This window comes from Rhinolophus hipposideros, assembly GCF_964194185.1.
Source record: "Rhinolophus hipposideros genome assembly, chromosome: 8".
In the NCBI taxonomy this organism is placed as follows: Eukaryota; Metazoa; Chordata; class Mammalia; order Chiroptera; family Rhinolophidae; genus Rhinolophus; species Rhinolophus hipposideros.
Genome location: NC_138054.1, coordinates 38,520,918 through 38,534,063, shown reverse-complemented (window position 1 = coordinate 38,534,063; position 13,146 = coordinate 38,520,918). Strand labels below are relative to the sequence as shown.

Below are 13,146 nucleotides of genomic sequence, written 5' to 3'. Positions count from 1 at the left end.
TTAATAAGTACTTGATTCTATTCAAAGTGCTTCACATTTGGCGGGTCATTAATCCTCACAACATCTCCCCAAGACTGGTATTATCATTATCTCCATTCTGTAAATGAGAAAAGGAAAGCACATGGAAGTGCACCTTGCCCAGGATCCTGAACGAGAGCAGTGGAGCTTTAGCCCAGACCTGGGACACCGACCCCAGAGGTGGCACTTGTGGTTGTTATGATGTCCCTTCATTAAAACAGGACACTTCCGCACTGTGGATCTTAAAGAGAAAGCTCATTACTGCTTTCTCCGGGTACTTGTTGTTGATAAGCAACTCTATTCAACGGTAATCTCTTCATATCTGTTTCTCAAGAAAGAATAAATGAGAAAATTAATTCTGTTAGTATATTACACTGAGAGGTTTTTAAAAGGTAATTTTAGTAGGTAACAGGTGTAAAATAATTAAAATAATTCCTACAGTTGATTAATCTGAGCACATTATTACAAGAAGGAAATTTTATCACAAATGGCAATTCTTGGGCCTTGTCTTTTTGGCTAGCTATCATCGTCTTACCTTGCTCAGCTGTACAAGTCAAATGTAAAGCCACAGCTGCAGCTTGGCTACAGGCAAAGCCCTGTACTTTGAGTCCTTTGAGTCTTACTGTTCCTCTTTCCGATTACAACAGTCATTTTATAGCCATCCATTCAATTTTATCGAGGGCCTGTTGCATGCCGGACAATAACACTTCCCCATGTAGGGGACCACGTCAGGCGCTGTAGGGAGTAGGATAATGTGGAGTCAGGTCTGCCTTTGTGGTGTTTGTATGTGGTCAATGGCATAAACATACATAACACGAATACAACAAAGCACAGGAAGGGGGAAGTGCCACACACAGAGGTATAATCAGTCCGGAAGAGTCAGGAGCAGGGCAATGACCTCCTCCTGGAACGATAAGGGAAGACATTCCTGGAAACGCTGGACCTTGAGGAGCAGGTGAGAGCTGGAACTCAGAAATGGGGAGGAAGGGCATTATACACAGACACAAGACATGGAGGGTGTATGACCGAGTTGTGAGAATTAGAAAGGAAGGGCACAGCTGTGCTAGACTCAAACTGGGGAAGGCACTGAAGTGCTAAGCGAAGGAGGAAGCGTTGTTCTGTGGGCAGCGGCAAGCTTCAAAGACTCTGGGCAAAGGAATGACAGAACTAGAAATATTAAGCGGTAGCTGTGTGCAAAACACTGAATGGAAGAAGCGGCTGGAAAAGATTGGCTAAGGGCCTAAACTGGGATGATAACTGTGTGACACAAGGTTTTACTTCTCCATGGGGCATCAGCTACAACCATCTGGAACTGACTGCAAACATGGGAGCAACTGAAAAAGAGCTCTGAGGAAAACATGCACTCATAAAGCACCTATGTAGGAGATGTAACATAAATTTTACCAATTTAGCCATGTTGATTTCCCATTTGGATAACATTCATGGCAGAGTTGAAAGGAAAGGGGATCGGGAAGGAAGAGTGATGTGTTAAGGACTATGTGTTAAGGTTAGCTAAAGCACTCTAAAGTAACATTAAAATCTAAGGAAAGAGATAGCGGTCAATGGAATCACCAATTCTTTTTTCCACAAATAATGGTTTCAAAATAACTCCTCAAGTGTAAGTTAATGACTTAAGTAAAAAATTATAGATATCTGTGGAACCACTTATGTTCATGGCAGGCAGACCTATATACGTTATGGCTATGAGGACATAGCTCAATTAAGGCACAGCACAGTCATCCGTTATCAAAAAGAAAAGATTTCTATCTATTCGGGATGTGTTTGACTACAGTCAGAATAGGTGAAGAGCTGCAGCGTAAACAGACACATCTATTTGACTTGTGTCAAAATAAGTACAGAGGTGGATGAACCAGAGCTCGTCCAGTGACTTAATGGTGTCATCAGGGACCCATGGCACCTTCTATCTTTATGTTCCACCCTCTTTAATGTGTTTCGTCACAGTAACAAAATGGCTGTTGATGCTCCAGTCATCAGACCCACAGTCTAAATAGGACAAATGGGTTAGGGCGAAAGGCTGGGCAGCCACATCTGTTACCCATTATTAGGAAGAGCTTTTCCATAAAGCCCCTCTCCCACCCTCATTGACTAGCACTTAGATCTCATCAGTCAAAACTAGGTTATACATTTTCCCCTGCCTTCAAGGGAGACTGGGAGATGAAGTATTTAGCTTCTCAGCCTCTAATGTAAAAGAAAGCAATGGAAAAAGGAGTTACAATAAATGTGGAGAAAACCACTCTACAATAACCACTACAAGGTTTAAAAAAAACAAGCACAGTTTTCTCTGTTTAAGAAGATCTGGGAAATACATTTCCTAGTAATTCTATCTAAAATAGAAAGTAAGAAAGCAAGTATCTCTGCTTAATAATAATAGCTACTTTTCAGTAAGCATTTTCAAATCAGTATTCCAGGATCTTTATTCACTTTATACCTAATTCTCACAACTGTCTTTAAACTTTAGTGAAGGAAAGAGGCTTAGAGAGGTTCAAGAATATACCACAAATGCCAGAACCAAAAAAAGAGAGAACTGAGATTTGAAATAGGTTCCCTCTCCTAGAGTCCATTTAGTTAGTAACAAGGGATTGAGCCAGCCTTTTATCCAAGCAAAGAGTTAACTCCCGCCACTCAAAACAGTCAGAAAGATATTGATAATGCCATATTGTGAACTGCTGATGTTGACTGAGAAATCTAATCCAAACAGAAATCAAGAAGAACTCACATACTATATCCAGTGTTCATGCCAGCTGCTTTACAAACTTTATCTCTTTTCAATAACTCAACCCACTAAGGTAGGCAGTGTTCAAATTATTTAGTGCCTTTTATGTGCCAGGTGTCTTACCTAAATTATCTCACTTCAGGTAAGGACGAGAGCTTGCTTCCTTTCTCAGATAAATCCTAAACTGCCAACCTGTCGCTTGTCTCACACCGACATTTCTCTTTCTTCTCTGGTCTGCTCACCACATGCTGTTGTCTCGTCTGCTATGACTGGCTCCCCTCATCTGTCATCCTGCCTCTTGCCCAGCCAGCCTCTGGAAGGGTCCTACGCAGGCACAGCCCCCGGGATGGTGCCTCCATCTTAGTTAACCCTGATCCAGCAGGTGGGACACAGACAGATAGGCAGGGACGTCCCTGCTCTGAAGGAGCTCATGTAGACAGGGGAGGAGAAGAGACAAACAAGTGACCTCAGTGTTATCTGACCATATTATGACGAAAGGATGTAGAGAGAGCTACAGGGTGGAGTAAATTGTGTCTGCCTTGTCCCTGGGAAATCTGTGGGACTGAATGATCTCACAGCACTCTGGGACAATCTACGAAGGTTATTCTGTGCATTCAAAGAATTAATCAGGCATTTGAAATTACTGAGTAAGGAGTCATAGTCATTACCAAATTCAGGATTGGAACTGGGGATAAGTGGAGAGAAAAACCTGAATCGGGCTGAACAGTCAGGGAAGGAGTAAGAAAATTAAAGAAATTTTATTGTCACCATTCTGATTTCTTCTTAATTCCCCCCTCCCTAATTTAGGAATTTACTTAGCAGAGTAAATATACTCATTCATCAATTTCTTTTTAAAATACACTCATTCATCAATTTCTTTTTAGGCAATTGTTTCAAAATTTCTGGCTAGCATGGGGTACTCAAATATTAAGGAAGACTTTGCTTTCTGGCTTTCAGATCTCCTAGATGAAGTAACAAAACAACCCTGAATTTAAAAAGATGTGTATAGAAAAGAAGTCTGATGTGTGTAAGTTGTAGAATGCCCTTGGCTGCTCTCTTCAGTAACCAGCTTAGCAGGAACTGCAACCAAATGAGTACCAGATACATAGAGAGCGCTTAAGAGTATTTGTTGGATCAATGCATAAATTAATGAGTTGGACTGAATGAATTAGTTCTAAGAATTTCAGAGTGAACAAGCCCTTCTTTAGACTTCATTTATTTGGGTTGGATAAGTACCTTTCAGGTAGTGTTTTAAACTCAGGCTTTCAAAAATTGGTGCTTTCCCCTGTGGTCTGGCCTCTAACCATTTCAGTTCACAGGTTATTTGAAGGTGTCAGCAATCGTGAGAGATTTCTCAGAAAATACCAGAGTGTTACTTCAAACAATTTCTACCACTGCTGTCAAATTCAGGATCCCGAAAAAGAGAAACAATTGATTTATTTATTTATTTATTTATTTATTTATTTATTTATTTATTTATTGGTAAAGCCTTTTTCCTTACCTGAAAATTTAATCTGAAGGTATTGAGATTGTTATGCAAGTGAGATATGATTTTTTCTTCTATCCTGAAACCTCTGCTTAAAAATCTGAATACAGACATTACCACCATCACTTGATATTTACTTGATAATGTTTTAGTTTTTCTACCAAAGCTTTAGAATTCATATATTCATAAGAACCTAGTTTTGACAGAAGTCCAAAAAGATACGATTCCTTACAGTTTGAATTCAGCAATCATTTCTAACTAAACCCTGTCTCTGAAGATTTTAAAACTCCTCTGGTGAATCCTCTCGGCTCTATTAGCAAAATTGTATGAGCTGCATCTTACTTCTGGTTGCCTGTTCATTTCATCAATTCGATCTGAATTCCTAAAACACTGAAATTTGGTATTAATGATATCAATTCATTAATTTCCTAGACTTGCATCGGTAGGCAATTCCCTAATGGCACTGCTCTTCCCCACGTTCTGTGAAATGATAGTTGTGCTTTAAAATTGGAAGAGAAAAGAAGAAACATACTAGAAACTTCCATTGGCTCAGATTATCTTCTGTTACTTGTAGTTGCTCACAGTCTGCATTCTCTTCAGCTAGGAGCAGTTGCCCAGACTTCTCCCTCTCCCTGAACCCTGATCAATCCCACCATTCTGCCTTGACCTGGCGGGGCTGTCGTACTTGAGATGGCTTCCTCTGGGAAACCACCCCAATGGGGAGAGATGCCCCATCTATGAGCTTCCCTAACATCCCTTTCTGATCCCTATCATGGCAGTTCTTACACCATTTTATCATTCTACTTTTTTTATGATTCCAGTATCTTTCTACCATAATTCTGTCTTTATAATTCCACTGTCTACTTTCTTCTTCGTAATTTTACTGTTGTCTTCAGTATTTTATTTTCAGCACCTGCCATGGAGCCCATAAATTCACCTTCAATATATATTTACTAAATAAATACACCAGGGGTTGTTAGTTATATGATGACCCGCATTAAATACACACACAAACACACACACACACACACACACACACACACAGGATGCCAAAACAAAATGTATACACATTTTAAGAAAGGAAAACTGTATTAAAATTGTAATACTCAATATATACTGATAACAAAAGATGAATACAAGTCACGTTTGAGCAACGTTGACCAAAGTGTCCACTTTTAGCACCGCCGTATATACATTTTAAGAGATGTATACACATTTTAAGAGATATTATCTATACTCAAGCAGTAGTTCACCATAGTCAGAAGTGTCTGGATGCTGATGGTAACCACTCTGAGCACCTCTTGTAATTGCACAAGTCAAACATGACTTGTATTTATCTTTTGTTATCAATATATATTGAGCATTACAATTAATACAGGTTTTTTTTTCTTTTTAAAAAATGTGTATTTTTTTTTGGCATTTTCTGTATATATATTTAACAGGAGGCAAAAACAAAGCCAGAAAAAACTTCTCAGCTTGAAAACCTTTTCTCACATCTTCTCTGAAATTAATCCCAGATAACACCTTTTAATAATTCTAGTCTTACTAACAATTGTCACCCCAATAAATTTAAAAAAATAATTCTAGTCTTTACATTGTTGTAAACATGCTTTGTTTTTCTTTTAAGTGTTAAGCCTCTTGATTCAAAACTTAACTCTTAAATTGCACATCAGATTATGATATCTTTGTTCCAGAATGTCATCAGGCAAATTAGAATTCTTCCATTAAGGCAAATTTCAGAAAGAATGTCTTATCTCACTGAAGCAAAAGTTAAATGAGGGAAACTATTTTGACTGATCTCTTTACCACTATATCCCAAATTCTTAGAATACTGTCTAGCACATAGAAGGTACCCAGAAAATATTTATTGAATGAAACAGAGATTTAAACCAACACCCTCATCACATTCTGGATTTGGAGACATAAAGAAAAGACTTTAGAAAAAAATGAATGTGCCAGACAAATGAATCATTTATCACAGGAGAAAAACAGGGCCAGTGATGAAAAACTCAGAGATCAGAGGCAAACTGATCATGGTTCTAGGCCATTAAGCAGCCCTCGACCTTGCGCGAGTTACTGAACCTCTCAGCGCCTCAGTTATGACATCTGAAAACAGAACCTTATAATCTTTATCTCCTAGGTAAGTTGTGAAAACTGAGTGAAAAAAATGGTAATTAAAGCATTCAACATAGTGTCCAGCACAAAGACAGTTCTAATCAGACATGGCTATTGTCATTGTTACTATTTTGATGGCATTGCCCCTGTCCTGGCCAGAAGTATTATTAATGCTATAGCAACCACCTGTGCTGGGCTGCTTTCTCCTCCTAATTTTTTTATTATATTGCATTTCTGACAAGAGAGAAATTTCTATATTCCAGTGACATTTCTTAAGCCTCAGGAAGGTGGCTGCTGCAGCTCCTATGAAATGATGAACTGAGAAAACAGAACACAGCTTAACAGTCTGAAAGAAGCGTTGCCAAACCCGTCACCAGTTATAAAAGTCCTTCAGAATCTATTTTAAAGACTCTTGGTGTTGATTTCGCTCTCTTCTCTTTTCTTCCTCCAATTTTGCTTTCATTCTCTTTTTTGATTTCCCCCCTTTCTCTCTTCCTAAGGATGCTCTCAGTAAACAACCAGGAACATTGGGTAGGACTGCCAGTTTTATACATTTGTTCATGCCTGTGTCATTCAAAAACCCTGCTCAATCTCCAGTATATTCAGAGGAACTCTGTACTGGGGAAATGCTGCAAGGGACTCTATGATAAATACAACATTAAGTAAAACATAGTGTCTTGTGGTGTGACAAAGCTGGCTTTGAAGTCACAAAGACCAAGGTTTGAATCGTGGCAAGTTTCTTAACCTCTCTAAGCTGGGGTATCCTCCTCTGTAAAAAGGGGATGGACTTAAATGACTTGCAAGATTAAGGATTAGAAATAATTTGAATAAAGCCCTCATATCACATGGGTAGTTGAATAAATGCTATCTGTCATTATTAATGTAGTCTATAGTCCCTGCTCCAAAACACCTAGAAAGGAGTCTAATCAAATTATGTGCTAAATAATAATAATATATAATAGCTTGTATTTGTTGAGCGATTCACTGCTCTGAACAATATCATGCAAATATGTTTTAGAAAGATGACATGTGCTTACTGGTAAATTCTCCTCTAGCATATGCTCGATCACATCTAAGGTATATCCATTCAAAGTGATGGTTCCATGGGAAAGCTGAAATCCAGTTCTGAAACCTACTCGTTATATTTCAAAATGACTAAATCAGGAAACACCACCAAGAGCTACTTATTTTAAGGAAGACATGTTTCAGAAGAAATGTCAACCACAAATCTGTTTTGGCAGATGCGTGTGATGTTATTTTCTATCATTGTACTTCTCAACATTGGCAAATGGAGCTGCCTGAAGGATGAGCAGCTTTCAAGTTCCTATCTAGAGAAGGAGAAATAGAGTCCTGTTTACTTCTGTTTTTAATTCTTTTTATGTAAAAATTATATGCTTTCACTTTAAAACAAGTAGTATTTATGGAGAGGTTGTGTGTGTGTGCACACGCGCACTCACCAATGCGTGGGTGAGTGTTGGGGGTAAAGAATACAGATGATTATAAGGACAAAATAAAAATTATCCATTATTCTACAACCCAGAAATAACTACGGTTAACATTTTAGGTCTTTTCTATGTAGTGTTTTTCTATGATATTATGACATATTGCACTCTGCCTTAAATTTGTTTTAACTTAAAATTATATCACGCGCATGTTTGCATGATATCGGCTGGGTAATTTATTTAGCCTTTCGAAGCCTCAACAGTAATGATCTAGTGTTTCCACTTCACAGAACTGACGTGAAACTCAAATTAGAAAAAATGTGAGAGTGCTTTGTAAGTCACAGAGCACACAAATGAAATTATTATTTATTCTGAGCCACACAACTTGAGGAGTCCAAAGGTCCATATTTATTAGGCATCTGCAGAGCAGATCACTGTCGGGATCCAGAAAAGACAGGGCTTTACACCAGAGATTTTACCGTCTGGTCCCAGAGATGAAGTTAAAACATGAAAACATTTGAAAAAAGCAGAAGGTTAAGCTCTCCTATTGATGGCAAGTAGAACTTTGCCTTAATTATTTAAGAAGAGTTTTTATAACTTGAATTCTTTCTATCCTTGGCTCTTTTGATTTTAAAATGAGTCATGCGTTAGGGAATTGGTTTTTTTCTTACCTCAGACATAATTATAAATTTACACACAATAATGTAATTAGCCAGTTGAAGAGTACATTTCCAGCACCTCTCAAAAAAGAAAAAAGAAAAAAAGAAATAAGCCTATTTTTATAAACTCAGATCACTTATAATGATTGGTTTAAATTAAAACTAGTATTTTTATGGAGAAAAAAAATCCCCTAGACTCAAAAAAAGTAAAAGAAACAAAGGGAGAATTTTAAAATGAGAAAGCTACTTAAGATTCTGTTAATGTATGTTATAGAAAAAATTAAAACAATTTCTTTTGGCCATGTCATATACAGAGTATTTATGCATAATTATCATGTTACTATGGAAAATTCATGTGTTTTGCTATATCTGGAGGGTGGAATTACGAATGATTTTTACGTTTTTTCTTCTACTTTTCTATAAGTTTTTCTACTACAACATATTCTGCTGATAATCTTTAAAAAATGAATAAAAATTATCAAAAATTGTATCACTTGAAGATCAGTCAGCTTCAATAAATACGAAGTGGGGGAATTCAGCTCAAATAAACAAAGCACAGCAATGTGATAACTATAGGAAACCAATGAAATATTTTTTTCATAAGGGAAACACACATATTAAGCTTACTTGAACTCTTTGTAAAACTTCTCCCTAGGTAATTCACTAGCTTTACTTCACTTTATTTATTTGGTTTCAGGGTATGTCATATAACTGTCAAATTCAGTGGCAGTGGGTTTTTGTTTTCTGTCTTTTTGTTTTCCCATTCAAGGAAGTCTACTGGGAATTAATGTTATCAAAAGTCATCCAAAGCTACATAACCTGGCCAGTGAATTAACAAGGACTTGAATTAACAGGACTTGAATTAACAAACCAAGTGATGGCTCTTGGGTGAGCTGAGGCTCAGGGAGAAATTGATAATGGGACCAGGTAGAGAGTTTAGCAAGATTGAGAACAAAATGCAAGAAGTGCCTGGGGAAAAGGTCAAACAAAACAGTTAGCACAAAGGAGAAAGACATGGATTTTCTTAAGGCTCAGCATAGAGGAAAGCATTAGGTTATTTGTCCATTTATTAATTCAGTAAGTATGTATTGTTGTTGATGAATAGATAGTAATTTAATAACATTGCCGCAAGACAGAGTTTGGGTAAAAGCAACATCTTAAGGCAGATAGAGGAAGAAGAGGCAAGGAGAAGAAGAGAAAGTGGTCGAAGATGTGGGAGAAAAGGACAGAGGAGCCAGTTGTCCAGAGTTGCTTCTGTGAGAAGTCAAGCAAGTTAAGGACTGGAAAAAGCCTGTCTATCTAAACAACTGGAAGGTAGTTTGTGAATTTTATCACCCATTGCTCGTTTGGTAGATTGACAGAGAAACCAGTTTGGAGTAGACAGAGGACTAAGTGGGAGGTGAAAAAATGGACCTGGTTTGGCAGCTGTTGGAAACTCAAAACATTTGACTGTGAAGGAAAGAAGAAAACTAAAGCAGTAATTAGAAGGGAAAATGGAGTTGGGCTGTTGGTGTGTAGGTTTGCTTTGGTTTTATATCACATTGTTTTTGTCTTAGAGAAGGGAGACTCGTGTGTGTTTTAATGCTGGGAGAAGGGACACAATTGAAAAGAAGAGACTCACACTGCTGTGAATAGCAGCCTCATCTAAAAGTCTAGCATAAGTCAAAAACAACAATTCAACTAATTTCAACAAATACATGTTGTCTTTATAAGCTATGAATCGAAAACGAAAAGCATGAATCCCTTGCCTTTTAGAAGCTAGAATTGGATAGAAACTTGCTCATGGGAAGGGTATCCAAGGAAAAAGACAGAAGGCCACATACTTAATATCTGTCAACATAAAGTCCAGAAGAAAATTGCCAGGAGAATAAGAAAGACCACAGCAAGCCCACAAGCCACTATAAACGCTTTCTCCCAACACATGTCCAGTTCACCCTCCCAAGGGTCGCGCCTCTTGCTTCAATTGCCCTTTCTCTTCCACTCTCCTTTTCACGTCCTGTCTTTTGTCCCTCATTATTTCTCCTTTTACCCCTGACTCTTGCAGCCTCTATCAGTCTTCTTGGTTTCTGAATTCCGTTACTCTTTAACACTTGTGTCACACATTTTGGCTCTTAACTGTTATTCCCTGGGAGGCAGTGTGGTCTTAGGGGAAGGAACACCACCTTTGGTCTCAAAGTGACCTGGGTCAAATCCAGCTTCTATCACTTTCTCCCTATAGGATCTGAGCAAGTCCCTAGAGATAGAGATTCTCCATCTCTAGACTGGGGAGATAAATCTACCTCTGAAAGCTATGAAGAGTAAATGAAACAATGTGTATAAAACAATGGAAACAGTTGGGGCTCGCAACCCAGACAATGTGTGTTAGAGTCCAGGTTCTCCTCTCGCATCTCAGGCAGGTTACTTAACCTATCTGTGGCTCGGATTCCTCCTCTATAAAAAAGAATTCCTAACTGGTACCTACCTGATAGAGTTGTTGAGAAGAATGGGGCAAAAGAGAAGAATGAGGCAATATAGATAAAAGGGCTTAAAACAGTACTACGCATATAGTAAGTACTATGTAAATGTTTGTTGGCAGTTACATTTTCTTTACTGCCATGTTTTATTAGAGTAAAAAACCAGTTTGTATAAAATGTGTGCTACTCACTCTCTAGCAACATTAGTAATATTTCTAGTTTTCAGATAATTTCACTTTAGTGAGCACAGTGTTTTAATTTTTAAAAGCTTCTTTTGCATTGTTTGGATTTTTCTTTTCATTATGTGCTTTTTTTAAATGGCCTACATTATGTATGCTTCCCCAATTGTAGTTCAATATTTTAGTATTTTAAAACTGCTCCACGTTCTGGTTCCAATTCTAATTTGTGTGAGGGGGAAGGAGGGGTATCCTGCTCAACGAGAAACGCTTTGACCCCAGCGGGGTGTCCTACGGTTCAATTCAAGTCTGACACTGTCTCCCTGGAGATATCAGATCGCTCTGGTGAAGGCTCAGACCCACAAGAATGCCCATTCACCCTCAATTCAGAAGCTAGTCGCAAGCCCAGGTGCTTCTGACCCATTGGCTGTCCATTGGAGGTTCCACCAAACCTTGCCTTGGGTTTGATTGATCTCCTAAAGTGGCTCACAGAACTTAGAGAAACAGTTTATTTACTAGATTACTGATTTATTATTGAAGGATATAACTCAGGAAGAGCCTGATGGAAGAAATGCTGGGGCAAGTTATGCCCTCTCTCCCTGAATCTCCACATGTTCACCAACCCAGAGGCTTTTGAAACCACTCTCCTTTAGGTTTTTATGGAGACTTCATTAGATAACACGATGGATTAATTCATTAGTCATTAGTGATTAAACTCATTATCCAGCTCCTCTCTCCTCCCAGGAGAGGTTCCATGATGGGACTGAAAATTTCAGCCCTCTAATTACAGGGTTGATTGTTCTCTAACCAGCCCCCATCCTGAGGTGGGGTCCAAAAATCTCCATTAACATAACAAAAGACATCTTTACCATTCTCTTTACTTGGGAAATTCCAAGTGTTTTAGGAGCTTGGTTGGTTTTAGAAACGGGACAAAGACCAGGTTTATATTTCTTATTATAAATCTCAATATCACAGCTGTCATTATCTTCCCAAGCATATAAAATGACTTTGAATGTCACTACTCACCAGTTACCAGAAAGACCACAACGGCATCAATTTGATCCCTCTTCTTAGCTTTTACCTCCTTGTCATATACATAAAAAACAAAGAATAATAAGTAATTAAAATAATAAAGCTATGATTATGCAAGTTACATTTTATATCAGTCGCCAACAGAAAACTTACTCTAAGCTTTATGTTAACAGCCAATGCACAAAAGTAAAAATGATCAACAAAAACATTATAAAAATTTTTTACTTCACTAATCATCAGAAAAATCAAATAAAAATTAAGACTTATTATATGAGTGGCAAATCAAGAGATTAAAGTGTAATATCCAATGTTGGCTGGTAATATATATATATATATATATATATATATACATATACATATATATGTGTGTGTGTATATATATATATATATATATATATATATATATATATATATATATATATATAGTTGCCACCTTGAAAAGTAATTTGGCAATGTGTATCCAGTGCCTCCTGCATGCCTTTTTGACCCAATAATGTCACTCCTAGAAAACTATCCTGATGAAATGACCATAGATGAAGATAAGTGTTTATGAATAAGAATAATCATCAAAGATGATCGTATTCACTTCCTTGGTGATCTCATCCACCCTCATATCTATAAATTCTCTAAACACTGGTGATTCCCAAGTTTATTTCTCCAAGTAGAACCTCTTCCTTGAACTCTGGACTCCAATATCCATCTGCCCACTTTACATTTCCGTTTGGGTGTCTCATAAGCATCTCAGTCTTAACATGTACAAACTGACCACCAGCTTCCTGGTCTCCCACCATGCACACACCGTCAACCCTGCTCTACTCGTTTTCTCCATTTCACTTGCTGGTACCTTCTATAGCAGCTCAAACCAAAAGCAGTGTAGTCTTGACTCCTCTCTAATCTCACACCCCACATCCAATTTCTCAGCATATCCTATTGCTTCTTTCCTCCAAAATCCCACTGCTTCTCAGGACCTCCACCACTCCCACCTTAGTCCAGGCCACACCTGGCTTATCACACTATCCTCCTAACCAGTC

The 13,146-nt window shown here is 37.9% G+C and overlaps 1 protein-coding gene across 3 annotated transcripts in view; it reads left to right on the top strand.

Moving 5' to 3' along the window:
• AK5 (adenylate kinase 5) overlaps positions 1–13,146 on the top strand; it is a 200,288-nt gene that overhangs the window by 52,545 nt on the left and 134,597 nt on the right. The gene's annotated exons all lie outside the window — the stretch shown is intronic.